Genomic DNA, 15,697 nt, shown 5'->3' on the forward strand with positions numbered 1-15,697 from the left:
CTAATAATACTAACATACACCCAAAACATTTGTCAATCGAAGCGGATAGATTTCACATGCAACCAATTTCTACATTTCCAGAACACACACCAAATAAATACTAAATCTAAATTCAAGCGTTACAGTTTACTCTAACTAGAAAGTTCCAGTATTGTGCTACTATCTATAGTAGCTTCTCAATATAGCACTTCAATTGATAACAGCAAACAGAGTTAGAGAACTTACAGATTTGGTGCCGGAGACTCGGTGTGCCACACCTCCAGTAGCATCTTTTCAGAAACAAGTCAAGTTTTGTTGAGAGATTTCAAAACAAAATTTTGGAAAAACCCTTTTCAAACCCCAATTTCGGAAAAAGAAAAGAAAAAAATAACAACAATCTTTTTTGCTACCCATACCAGAGCCGAGTTTTGTAACCTGGCTCTGGTACCACTAACTGTAACACCCCAAACCTGACCCAGACGTTATGGTCGAATCTGATGTGCCACATTGAAGTTAAAAACCCATGTTTCATTTTAGTGCTTTAAAAACCGACTTTTGTTAAGCTAACAAAGTGAATGGGAGCTGGGCACCAGGTAGGAATCCGTAACAGAGGAGGTGAGCCATGAAGGCTGCTTAAGTACCAAGCTCTTCTAATGGATCCAATCTTAGACATGCCCACAACCATTGCCACACTTGGTTAAATCGAGTTGTGATTTATTTAAGTTGAAATCTTTGATAAATCGGATAATCGTGGCGTGGTGTTATTTTGAAAACAATTATCATTTCGAAAACACGTCCTAAGTCTAGCCCAATTATTAACAAACAGATTAAAGTTATTAAAAATAAAATAATCCCAGAAAAATAATTAAATAGGCCTTATTACAACTCAAAACCAAACAATAATATTAATAAGATAAAACTTATAAAGAAATAAATCGGCTACTTATTGTAATTAAAAGAAACAGAAACAGTAGTGTGGCCATCTTTGAGTCCCTCGCAGCTTCAAACCATCTAAGCTTAGGGATTACCTGTACAGTTAGAAACGGGGTGAGTTTACGAAAACTCAGTGTTTAATCCCAATAACAAACAAACAGTGAAAACACAGTATCAGTACAATCTGGGCCAAAGCCCTTTTTAGTCTTGACATATACTGGGCTGAAGCCTTTCATTTAACGATTACTGGGCTGAAGCCTTTCCATAAATCATATCACTGGGCCGAAGCCTTTTCGTAAATCATATCATTGGGCCGAAGCCCTTACTGTAAACGGTATGGCCCTTAGGCCCATTTCAATATCACATGTAATGTCAACGGATGTATGCAAGCCCATTTGGGGAGACTACTCGACCCACCATCCGCTACTCTCCACCCATACCAACTAACACACCATGTGGGGAATGATTCAACCCACCCAACCAACACACCACTGGCAGCATAGCTGATTTATCATATATCGGGAGGCCTAGCCTCTTTTAATAACTGGGGCAAAGCCCTTTTCGATAAACTGGGGCAAAGCCCTTTTCAATAAATTGGGGCATAAGCCCTTTTCGATAAACTAGGGCATAAGCCCTTTTCAATAAACTGGGGCATAAGCCCTTTTGCACTTCCTCCATCCATATAAAAACCCAACCCAATGCAACATGTCATGTATGTAGAATGTCATGCCCATATTTGAATAAACAATCACAGTCAAGTCATTCATATCACCAACATATATTCACAATCAATCTGTCAACCACACAGTCCAAGTCAGTCACTTGCCCACAAAGGGCAAAACAGTCATTTTTCACATTATAAGGGTATTTTCATAATTTTACCAAATATCAGGATTTTCCATGTTCATTACAATTATCAATATTTCCGAGTGTTTAAACAATGATCTTTAACCCACTTTATCAAATTAGGGCTTTTGGGCCCAAAACCCTAATGGGCCCTACGAATCTTGATTTAGCCTACTTAACCCAAATTTCACAACAATACTAACCGTGTTAACGTGCAACTTTTCCAAATTCCATTTTCTATCAATTCTACCCAAATGGGTCCGAAAGCCCATTGGGCCCAATTTAGCCCATTGAGGCCCAACTTACCATCGTGCACAAATTGAGTTCTTACCTATTCCATCGATCCAAACATCGATCTTATCGTATTTATCGTATCTTCCCAAACGCAACATTACAAGTTGAGGGTATTTTGGTAATTTTACAAATTGAGGGTATTTCGGTAATTTCACAAACCAGTGGTATTTTGGTAATTTTAGAAACTAGGGGTATTTTGGTAATTTTACAAATTGAGGGTATTTCGGTAATTTTACAAACCAAGGGTATTTTACCAATTTTACAAACTAGGTATTTTGGTAATTTTACTGATCGAGGGTATTTTGGTAATTTTGTAAATCGAGGGTATTTTAGTAATTTTGTAAATCGAGGGTAAAATAGTAATTCTGTAAATCAAGGGTAAAATAGTAATTCTATAAATTGAGGGTAAAACGGTAATTCTATAAATCGAGGGTAAAATGGTAATTCCATAAATCAAGGGTACTTTGGTAATTTTACAATTTGAGAGTATTTCAGTAATTTGGTAAACTAAAGTATTCTAAACAAGGATAACAATACGAATGGGCCCAAAGCCTATTCTCGGCCCAAATGGGCCCACACGCTCGTGTGGCCCTTTTAGCCATCCTACAACTAGAGTAGCGAGAAATACACACCTGATTGGCGACTAGAGTTAATCCAAGCTCCGAGCACTCTTAGCCGACGCCCAACCCAAACGAGCACGCCATACAGCGAAAGGGATCAGCCAAGAAAGGTACCTTTACTCCCCTCATGGTTCCCTCTATTTAAAGCCAGCTTCGCAACCACTCTTATGTTAGCTTCCCAATGTGGGATCCCTCCAACATCAGAGTTTAAATTCAACACCAACTCTTGCCACTCCCTGTTAGCAAAATAAATGCTCCTTGCTTACCATGGGATTCGAACCCATGCCTCCCCTCAGATGCTCCACACGCTACTTGCCACTAAGCCACAAGGTTTTTTGTGTCATATTTTATCCCCAATTAATTATAAGGTCTAAAGGCCAAAGTCTAGGTTCCCTTAAAAAAAACCAAAATAAATTGCAAGAGCCAAGGCTTGAACCCAGGCTCCCATACAACCTTAATGATGCCACAACCACTAGACTACAAGCTTTCTTGTGTCATTTATTTAACACAATAATTTAAAAACCCTCATCCAAGCATCTAGGTTTTTTTTCTCTTAATACCAATATTTTTGCTAAAGCCTATGTTTGAACCCAAGATTTCTCTAACACTTCTCAGGGCCATTAACCACCAAAGCAGACATTTAATTGTGTTATTTCATTGCACAATTAAATACCTATATACAACCTCCTTACGGACCCGCACTCAAGGCCCAATACTTCTGGGCCCAAATTCGAGGTGTTACATCACTCGATTCGAGCAACAGTGTTTTCAATGATTTGACAACATTGATGCTACTTTACAGTAGATTTTTCAGCACCTCCACATCTCATCGCCATTCCCACCTCGCGAACCATCCAACGATAAAGATGTTTAAAAACATTTATTTATAATTTTATGTTTTTATGTTAATTTTTATTAAAACTACTTTTTATTTTTGTTAGATTTTAGAATTTTATTTTTAATTATTAATTTCGGTTATTTCTTTATGAGTAAATATTATTCCTAATAACCCCTAAAAAGTTCCTGATTTTATCACAGTTATATTGAGCTTTTAAGCTTATCACCATATAGGAACTAAAACTCCACCGGGAAAGGTTCTCCACAACTGCCATGTCCTGCTCGACCACGACCATAGCTACCACTAGATATAATATTCTTGTGGTGCAGGACTTATGGATTAATAAACCCCTACAACCGCCGGAGTATCCTCCTCCACTCTTGAACCAATTACTCTTCAAAAACTCCAGTTCGGGGAATTCATCATACAGGAAGTTTCAGTTCTCCCCCTATCTTTTTTTTTTTACTTTAATGTCTATCTCTGTACATTGAGGGCAATGTACATCTTAAGTGTGGGGGGTATTTATTTCATTATCAGAAAAATCCATGAATGATTGACTTGTTCTCTTGAAAAGCTTTCATATCATATTTAGGATAAATTTTAATTAATTTATGATTTTGATTGATATATCTTGAATTAAAACATAGGCAATTATGCATTGATTGTTTAAACTTTAAGACATTAGAGAATCAGGCATGATGAGTTGATTTTTAAGAATTCAAAATCTTAGGCTGTTTCCCCAAAGTTTAGGTATTACTTTGAATTGGAATTCACAAGTTTTTAACATAAAAAAGCCATAATTTTTGTGAGATTTTTGAGCCTTTTGAGCATCTATTAATTCTTTCATGCTCACTTTTATTATTGCTTTGAGTGCATCAGTATTGAACTGTTGTACTAGAACTTGCTTGATTATGCATGTCGAGACCACACCATTTGATTTGATATGTCAAAATGATTCAGGCACTTAGGATTAACCCACTCATGCCATGAAAAGCCTACCTCCACGATTAACCCCTAGTACAACCCCTTGAGCTTGACAAACCATTCTTTGTATTACCCTTAATATTAACCCTTAACCCATTATTGTTGAAATCCCCTAAATTAATCCCTATTTTTTTTCGAGATTTGAGTTGAAGAAATTGCTTAGCTATGTCTTGTTCTTAATAGTTAGTCTATGTTAATTAACTTGTTCTTAAAAAAAAAACAACGTATACACATTAGTATTCCATATTTTGAGAAGAGGCCCTGTTGTACACAAGCGATGATTAACTTTTTTTTCTAGTTAGGCAATTTTTCAATTCAATCTCGACTCTAACCCTTTCTTTCAGCTTGTGACCACACCCCCTAACCAAGCCTCGTTACAACCTTCTAAAGACCTTTTGATTGATGTTTCATCTCAATTTATAGTGGTGGAGATTTGATTTTTCATGCAAGCCTATGGTAAAGACTTTTCATTATTGACTATTGACTGATTCATTTACTATCCTTAAACACCTTGAGTGATTTGAGTGAATCTTTAGCGAGGATGTAAAACTCTGTGATATTTTGAATCAAAGGTAATTACTTAGATGAGGGGAGACACCTATCTTTGCATGAATAAAATGCTCAACTTGGAATGTTTGGAACTTTTATGTTCTTTTAGTTGAATTCTCAATGTATGATTACTTATGGATTAATGTGAGATATTATCGATAGAAATTATAAGTTGAGAAGAATTTATTTTGATTATGAGTTGAGAATTTTGCTTGAGGACAAGCAAATGCTTAAGTGTGGGGTATTTGGTAAATCAAATTATACATATTTCTACCCCATGTTTAATGCATTTTATGGATGATTTCCCATTAGAATTGGTGAATTCGATGCTCCTAATGCTTTAATTTCATGTTTTATACTTAGGAGAGCATAAGAGAGCGAAAGGAATGAGAAGCGGGCCAAAGTACGAAATCAACACGGCCTAGACCTCCTCACACGGGCAGAGCACATGACCGTGTCAATTTGGTAGGCTCGAACACGGCCTGAAGTAATCGAACACGGGCGTGTGCCACGGGCGTGTCCCTGCCGAGCCCAAGTTGAGTCCAATTCAGAAAAGTCCAATTTTGAGGGTTTTTAGGCAGTGCAAAGCCTATAAATACGCCCTAGAGGAGGAAGAAAAGGGAGACGAAGAAAGGGGAGTAAGGAATTACTCCAAGGAAGCTGATTGATCCATCTTAGAAGCCAGATTCATCATCATGACTGAAGATCTCTCCTCAATTTCCCTTTAGGAGTTTTGGGTTTTCTTTATGTTTTGTATTTTTTATTCTTCTGAGATGTTTTCTTATTTAGTTATGAACTAAAACCCCTAAATACCTAAGGGGAATGAAACCTAAGACGAATCTTGTTATTATTTTCTGAATCGTATGATAAATATTTAACTTGTTCTTAATTATGTGTTCTTAATTCTTGTTTTGATATCCCAGGATATTGATTCAAGACAAGCTATTATTCAGAGGAGGAATAGACCTTGTCTAAGAGTACACTTGTCATAATTAAGCGGAGTTGATTGCTTGCATAGACATAGGGTGACAAGATTTTGCCGGATTAGGGTAAAACCTAATAAGGGGATCCATACATCGAGTTAATGCAACCCTAGAGTGTTAATTAGAGAAAAGTCTCGGTGATTCAATCTAGGGATTAGACATTCTTAGTCTTGAATCGGGATAATAACATAACTTAGGGATCTCTATGGAACAAGTTGAATGAATAAATCGTCTGATTCAAAGCCAGAATAACAAGTAAAGTCTAGGTGGATTTTTCCTTAGGTATTGTCTTAGGTCGATCGATTTTTCCCAAAAGCAATTCCCCAATTCTTTTCTTTGTGATTTCTTAGTTTAGATAATTAGTTAATTAAAACAAAACCTCTTTATTCTTAGGCTTGATAATAAAAAGATAGTCATTACTAGTACTTTTAGTTCCTTTGGGTTCGACAATCCAATCTTGCTAAAACTATACTACTGTTCGATAGGTAAACTTGCCTAAATCGTAATAATAGTTAGTTCAGGAATGAGTAATCATAAATATTTAAAACCTAACACGAAATCAGGCGATCACCTACCTTATGGCCACAACATGGATTACGAGCAATTGTAACATCCTGATTTTTGGATTTATTTGCGGTTTTCAATATTTTGTAAAGATTTTAAAATTTTGTATTCGGATGGGAAATTAATATTTTGAGTAGGTAAATGGCCAGGGTGACGCCATTAGGCTCCTAAAAAGGTGGCGTATGGAGCTTTGAGGGAGGCATGGGATCGATTCCCTGTGTTGACAAATAGATGCATTTATTTTTAAGTGCAGGAGGGGTAGTGTTGGAGTCCAGGTGGATTCTGCTAAAGGAGAGTTTGGATCAGTCCAAACGCTTGGATTAAGGAGCGATAAGGGGAGAGATTTAAGGGATTTGGTGAGAGACGGGAGTTGGCGAATTTAGGGAATTGAAGAGGAAAATTCGGCGAGGGTTTAGGTTAATATTTGGCACCTAGGGCTTTGTGAGGTCTTTGTTTTCTTCCTCGAGCACCACAAGGGTTTTCTTTTCTCTCTGTTCCTCTCTAGCAAAACTTTCACCTATCCTGTTCTTCTTTCTCTACTTCTTTCTCCAAAGCCGTCCATCAAACCTGCTATTCATCAAGACCTTTGCCAAGTCGCAAAAGTCGAAATCTGTGATCCTTTGCTTGTGCCGATTTCTTCAAAGCCGTGTCCTTCTATGTTCTTTTTTTATTAATCTCGATTATCTTTTCTTAATCCTAGATACCGACGGCAATTCTACTTCAAGGTCATAGCCTCATATCGTCATCTCCTTCACCACCCAAAAGCCGAAAGTACCATTGGTTTAGGGGCTTATAGCTGAAACTTCTTCAACCCCTGGATTCAGGTTTTACCATTGTTCTAAGGACAAATCTGCACCGGATTGCGTGGAAATCAAGTAGGAGTAAGGGGTAAGTACTTATCATCTCAGATCTGTTCTTATTTTACGATGTTAGGAAAAGCGAAGTCCCTAAAATTAGGGAGGTCATCGATTTGAGCATAAGGCTTTAAGGGTTTGTAACTGATGTTTTCTTTCGGTGATTAGAGTCTTCTTAAGCGTTGGATCAAAAGCGTGAATGTAACACCCTGTACCCGAGACCATTGCCGGAGTCGGACACGAGGGGTTTGTAGACTTAAATCATTTACTTTCACAGTCCATTTAAAATTTTTCCAGACAACTGGCTAACTGCGTCACTGTCACCTTAAAAATCATAACTTGAGTTCCATAACTCAAAAATCAGTTTCGTAATTTTCCCCGAAACTAGACTCATATATCCATCTACAGATTTTTTTCTAGAATTTTTGGTTAGGCCAATTAGTACAGTTTATTAGTTAAAGTCTCCCCGGTTACAGGGTACGACTACACTGACCTTCATGCATTACGACTTGGATATCTCCCTGTACAGGGCTTCAATACTGATAGAGTTTGTTTCTATAGAAACTAGACTAAAAAATTAATCTATACATATATGGCATGACTTCTAAATGTCTCTGATTAATTTATAATGAATTTCCAAAGTCAGATCAGGGGATCCAGAAACTGTTCTGGCCCTGTCTCACGAAAACTTTAACATATCATAATATATTGTTCATATGAACGTTTCGTTACTTTCCTATGAAAATAGATTCATTAAGGTTCGATTACATAATTTATTCACTATTTAATTCCATTCCTACTATTTTTAGTGATTTTCCACATCCACATCACTGCTGCTGCCAGCATCTATTTTTAAGGTAAACTTTACCTATTTCATGATCCTCCATGGATCAACTAGAGTTTGTCATACATATACCAAAAGTGATCATGAATAACCATTCCATGGCTAACCGTTACCAACATTTCCATACCCTCGATGGACAACATACAAAACGATTATAATGCTATGATCAAAGTATATTTAAGCCATTTTCGCATGGCTATCCAAATTTACACAAAACCGAAGGGTTCATGACCAACAACAAAGGGTGGTCCTATACATGCCATTTCAAAGTTCAACCAAAAGTATACCAAAAGGAGCTTTGATAGTGTGGGTGACTTCGACTTCAAAATCCAGAGTCCAATAGTGAAGAACCAAAATCTATAAAATGAGATTTAAATAAGCAGAGTAAGCATTAAATGCTTAGTAAGTTTTGAGCAAAGAATTTAAGCACATCCAAGTATAGCATTCATATAACTAAGCGGATAATTCCATATATACATATTCTCAAATCATTCCTACTTCACATTCCAACCCCTATATTCATACATAAGGGATCATCTTAGCGAATCTGGGAAGCTCATTACTCATTGAGCGAATATTATTCAAGGAATCAACTATTCCAATGCACATCTGAAACATACCTCATTGTTGGGATTTCACAAGCGTATTAACTGAAATTTTACATCAAGATCGCTCATTCCCGAATCACGTACCTTGAATTTAACCGGATATAGCTACTCGTTCAAATGCCTTGGGACATAGCCCGGTTATAGTAACTTCGCACAAATGCCTTCGGGACTTAACCCGGATTTAGTGACTCGTACAAATGCCTTCGGGACTTAACCCGGACTTAGTAACTCGCACCAATGCCTTCGGGCTTAGCCCGGAATTAGTAACTCGCACAAATGCCTTGGGATCTTAGTCCGGATATAGTCACTTAGCACAAAGCCTTCGGGACTTAGCAGGACATCATTGAATAACCATGCACATTTATCAATAAATCATGACACATCCGTATTTCATTTTCATTAGCAAAGCTCAAACACAAGACACTTATCACATTTGCAATTTCGGCTCATTAGCCACATACAAAGAGCATGATCTAATCAAATCATAATCTAAGTTCCATTACTCGAAAACTTACCTCGGATGTGGTCGAGCGATTTTGGCGACTATTCGATAACTTTTCCTTTCCTTTATCCAATTGTGGTCCTCTAAGCTCTTGAGCTAATTCAAACAAATTTAACTTATTAAAGTCTCATTATGCTAGCTTATGGCGAATATGACAAGGAGTTTAATAGGTCATATGGCCACCCTTTAGCTCAAATACACAATGGTCATGTGCATTTTAATCACATTAAGCAATTTAACACAATTCATTTGAACATCAAAAGAGAAGCTCAAGGTACTTAGCCCATATATACATTAGACATTAGAGTCACATATATGCGAAATCACGAATCGAATTCAACATATTAGCTAATATTCCCTTAGCGAATTTTCTATGTCAAGATAAAGCCATCAATATGCTTACCTATGGCGAACATACACATCAACTTATGTACTCATTCATGTGGCGAACATACACATCTATGCTAAGGCCGATTGCAACACTTAATACATTCTACAAGTATGGTCACTTGTATTGACTAAACACCATTTTGTTTCAAGTTCAAAACTTGGCTAGTACACATATATACACTATTAAAGTATCTTCTCCCTTTCCATCAATTCAACACATGCATTACTCATTAATATACAAAATTATATTCGGCCTTGGCACACAACTTGCTAGCCGATTCTTCTCCATATATCAACTAATGCACATATGTGCTCATTTGTTAGACTCTACTTCATCTAACAACAACCATATTTTTCCTCTACTTTCTACCATGGCCGAATGCATCACAACACCATACCATTTCGATTTTGGTTATGGTTAAACAAAGAACTTAATGTCTCACTCAAAAAAAAATGCTAAAAAGAAGATTCAAGAGTCATCAATCCACCATCACATGCATCATTACAAAGCTTCATTTTTAGCATGTAAATGACATCAACACCAAGCAAGAATGATGCATCCATGGCCGAGTGTCATTTCCATCACCTAGCAAGATTTAGACCATGGGCTAGGTAGAACTCAAGCTACCAACTAAAACATGCATGCATCTCATGGAACCTCATCAAACATACCTTAGCCTAGTTACATGCATGGCCGAACCTCTTCAACCCTTCTTCTTCCTTCCTCCTTTCAATTCGGCCAAGAAGAACCAAAGAACACAACTTATTTTTCTTTCTTCCTTAGAACATTCGGCCAAGAGAAATGAAGAAAGATGGACATTTTTTTTTTTGTTTTCTTTCTTACATTCACGGCAATGGGGAGGGGGAGATACAATCACACACCTTCTTTTTTTTTGTCCATTTCTTTATTACCCATACTCCTTATTTTATTATTCCTAACATACATCACTAACATAACATGTTTGTGACATGTTTCCACTCATAGCATGGCCGGCCACTAGCTCAAATATTGGGCAATTTGACATGCAAACCCACCATTTCTATAACATGCATTAATAGGCCACTTTACATTTGCCTAGCACATTTCTAAATTTTCTCACATAAGTCCTATTTACTAAAATTCACTTACAATTAACAAAATTCAAACATGAAATTTTCACACATACATAAGTACATATAATGAGCGTCAACTAGGACAGTTAATTATTTTTTTATGACTCGGTTTAGTGGTCCCGAAATCATTTTCCGACTAGGGTCAAATTAGGGCTGTCACAACTCTCCCCCACTTAAGAAATTTTCGTCCCCGAAAATCTTACCGGTAAATAGGTTTGGGTATCGCTCTCTTATAGAGTTCTCGGGTTCCCAAGTAGCTTCTTCGATTTCGTGTTTGAGCCATAACACTTTTACTAACGAAACCTTTTTGTTTCGCAGCTCTTTCACTTCACGAGCTAGGATACGAATCGGTTCTTCTTCATAGCTCAAGTCGGATTGGATTTCAACTTCTGATGGATTAATCACGTGTGACGGATCAGATCTATAACGTCGAAGCATCGAAACATGAAAGACATCATGAATCTTTTCAAGTTCAGGGGGCAAAATCAATCTATATGCAACTGGACCAACTCGTTCGGAGATTTCATACGGCCCAATGAATCTCGGACTCAACTTGCCCTTACGGCCAAATCTGAGTATCTTTTTCCAAGGTGAGACCTTAAGAAACACTTTATCTTCCACCTGATACTCAATATCTCTTCGTTTTAAATCCGCATCGACTTGACGATCGATCTTGCCTTGGACTTTCACGAATTATTCTTACTTTCTGGTCAGCATCTTTAATCAAATCCACTCCGAAAATTTTACTCTCACCGAGCTCGGTCCAAAACAATGGCATACGGCATTTACGCCCGTACAAAGCCTTGTAAGGTGCCATCTTAATACTTGATTGAAAACTATTGTTGTAAGCAAATTCAATCAAAGGCAAATACCGCTCCCACGAACCACTAAACTCGAGGATGCAACATCTCAACATGTCCTCAAGTATCTGAATTATCCGCTCGGATTGACCATCGGTTTGTGGATGAAAAGCGGTGCTAAAATGCAGCTTGGTACCCAAAGCTTCTTGCAATTTCTTCCAAAATCGCGAGGTGAATCTCTGATCTCTATCCAACATGATAGAAATAGGTACCCCGTGTAATCTCACAATCTGAGAAATATACAATTCAGCTAGTTTATCCAATGAAAAATCCGTACGTATGGGGATAAAATGAGCCAACTTAGTCAGTCTATCGACAACAACCCAAATCGTATCCTTCTTACTTGCCGACACTGGCAACCCAGATACAAAGTCCATCGTGACTCGATCCCATTTCCATTCAGGTATCATGATCGGTTGAAGTAAACCCGTAGGCACTTGATGTTCCGCCTTCACTTGCTGACATACTAAGCACTTCGAGACAAAATCGGAAATGTCTCGTTTCATACCATGCCACCAAAACTGACGTCTCAGATCGTTGTACATTTTCATACTCCCCGGGTGAATCGACATTCAGCTACAATGAGCTTCGTTCAGAATCATTGAAATGAGTTCTGAATTTCTTGGAACACACAACCGTCTTCTGAACCTCAAACAATCGTCTTCATCAATTTGAAACTCTGATTCCATATTCGGACCACATTCAGCCCGTTTTGCAACCAATTCATCATCGACTTTCTGAGCTTCACGAATTTGATGAATCAACAATAGTTTGGCCTTTAATTCCGCCACTAACACATTGTCGGATAAAACAGACAAGTGTACATTCATCGCTCATAAAGCAAACAGTGATTTACGACTTAAGGCATCCGCAACCACATTAGCCTTTCCCGAGTGATAGTCAATGACAAGTTCATAATCTTTCAACAACTCAAGCCAATGCCTTTGTCGCAGATTCAAGTCTCTTTGAGTCATCAAATATTTGAGACTTTTGTGATCCGAATACACATGGCACTTCTCGCCAAATAAATAATGTCGCCATATTTTCAAAGCAAATACGATGGCAGCTAGTTTGAGGTCATGGGTCGGATAATTTTTCTCATGTGGCTTTAATTGTCTCGACGCATAGGACACAACTCGACCTTCTTGCATCAATCGCAACCCAACCCAAGTAGGGATGCATCACTATAAATAACGAACTCCTTGCACGATTCGAGTGCACTAATCTTGGAGCTTCCATTAAGTGCGTTTTCAATTGTTCAAACTTTTCGACACTTTTCTCGTCCATTCAAACTTAACATCCTTACGAAGTAGTTTCATCATCGGTGTGGCTATCATCGAGAAACCTTTCACAAACCGTCGGTAATGTAACCGACAAGTCCCAAAAACTCGAACCTCGATAATATTTCTGGAGGCTTCCGCTTAAGTATGGCTGAAATTTTGCGGATCAACTCGAATACCGTCACGAGATACCACATGGCCCAAGAAGCTAACCTCTTTTAACGAACTCACACTTCTTGAACTTAGCATATAACTGCTTATCCCATAAAATTTGCAGCACTAATCTCAGGTGCTCAGCATGTTTGGTCTCATCTCTTGAATAGACCAAGATGTCATCAATAAACACAACCACGAACCGGTCCAAATACTGCCTGAAGATCGATTCATCAAATCCATAAATACCGCAGGGCATTAGTGAGCCCAAGCGGCATCACTAAGAACTCGTAGTGGCCGTATCTCGATTAAAGCGGTTTTGGGTATATCTGAATCTCGAATTATGGCGGTAATACCGGATCTCAAATCTATCTTTGAAAACACCGAGGCTCCCTTTAGTTGATCAAACAAATCATCAATACGCGTAACGGATATTTATTTTTATCGTCACTTTATTCGGTGACGATAGTCAATGCACAACCTCATGGTTCCGTCCTTCTTTTCACAAACAATCTTGGTGCACCCCAAGGTGAGAAACTTGGTCGGCGAAACCTTTATCCGTCAACTCTTACAACCGAGCTTTCAATTCTTTTAACTCGGTTGGTGCCATACGATCACGGAGCTATCGAAATTGGCGTAGTCCCGGTACAAGCTCAATACCAAACTCTACTTCCCGAGCAGGTGGTAAACCGGTAATTCTTCGGAAAAACATCCGGTATTCACAAACCACCGCACGCATTCGGTTTCTTTTCCAATTCTTTATCATCACGTACATACGCAAGGTATGCTTCGCACCCTTTCTTACATATTTACGGGCCAACATTGCTGATATTACAGCTGGCAACCCCTTTAAGTCCGTAGACTCAACTCGGATTAGCTCGTTATTTACGTACCTCAAATCAATAGTCTTGCTTTTGCAATTCACAACCGCATCATGCACGGTCAACCAATCCAAACCAAGAATAACATCAAATTCATCAAGCGGCAAAAGCATCAAGTCCGCCGAAAACAGAACCTCGAATTACTAGGGGCATCTCTTACACTTTGTCGACAAGCACGTAACGACCCAAGGGTTTGACACCGAATTACGAACTCGAGAGACTCAATAGGTAAAGTCTTCTTTGGATGCTAAGGTTTCACATATATAAGAATGAGTAGAACCGGGTCAATCAAAGTAATCACATTAGTATCAAAGAGAGTAAAAGTCTTGGTAATAACATCCGGCGAGGAATCATCCTCGCGTGCACGTATAGCATAAGCCCTAGCAGGAGCACGAGCCTCAGATCTGGTCGTAGCATCTCTAGATCCTCTCTGACCACCACTAGCATTTCTCGTGTTTCTAGATGGTCTACCTCGGCGATGGTAGCACTCGGTTTCCCACTCTGATTTACATTCTGTTCAGACAATCTCGGGCAATCTTTGATAAAGTGGTCAACTGACCCGCACTTGTAACAGGAGCGGTCATGGAATCTACAACTTCTAGAATGCCATTTGCCACAATACTGGCACTCCGTTCTATCTCGACGATCATTTCCCACACTGGCGACCGAAGTGACTCGTGCACTCGCAGGGGGTCGATCGCGATCTCGTCTAGAAAAGCCCGAAGTGTCTCTAGACCGGCCTAAGCCATCTCTAATTTTCTTCGATGACTGTGGGAAGAGCTTCCCCGAAGACCTCTTACGAAACTCCCTTGCTCCCGCCTCAGCTTTGCTTTTCTCCATACTGAGCTCCTCGGCTTTGCAAGCTCGCTCGACAAGTGCCACAAATTCTCGGATTTCCAAAATGCCAACATACAGCTTTATATCATCATTCAATCCATCCTCGAAACGTTTACACATTACGGCTTCTGAGGACATGCATTCTCGTGAGTACCGGCTAAGCCTTACAAACTTTCGTTCATAGTCGGTAACTGACATGGAACCTTGTTTAAGTTTAAGAAATTCCTTCCGTTTTTTATCCATAAATCTCTGACTGATATACTTTTTCCGAAACTCAGTTTGGAAAAACTCCCAAGTTACTTACTCTCTAGGCACAACAGAAGTCAACGTATTCCACCAATAGTAGGCAGAATCACGTAGCAAGGAGATAGTACACTTTAGGCACTCATCGGGTGTGTAAGATAGCTCATCGAGTACCCGGATAGTGTTGTCCAACCAAAATTCAGCTTGCTCGGCATCATCGCTGTCCGTAGCCTTAAATTCTGTTTTCTGATTCTGTCAACTGGGGGCTTATTTGACCTTATTGTGGAGGGTTTCTCGGTAATGGCGGCACCCTTGACAAAACTCATAAGGAAAGGAGTACCATTTGACTGGACCGAGAAACAGCAAAAAGCTTTTGATCAATTGAAAAAGGTATTGACCGAAGCGCCGGTGTTGATTCAACCGGTGTCTAGGAAGGACTTTACTGTATACAGCGATGCATCGCATGTGGGGTTAGGTTGCGTACTGATGCAAGAGGGCAAGGTGGTCGCTTATGCATCGCGACAGCTTAAGGCTCATGAGGT

Source organism: Gossypium arboreum, chromosome 5 (genome assembly GCF_025698485.1).
Source record: "Gossypium arboreum isolate Shixiya-1 chromosome 5, ASM2569848v2, whole genome shotgun sequence".
NCBI lineage: Eukaryota > Viridiplantae > Streptophyta > Magnoliopsida > Malvales > Malvaceae > Gossypium > Gossypium arboreum.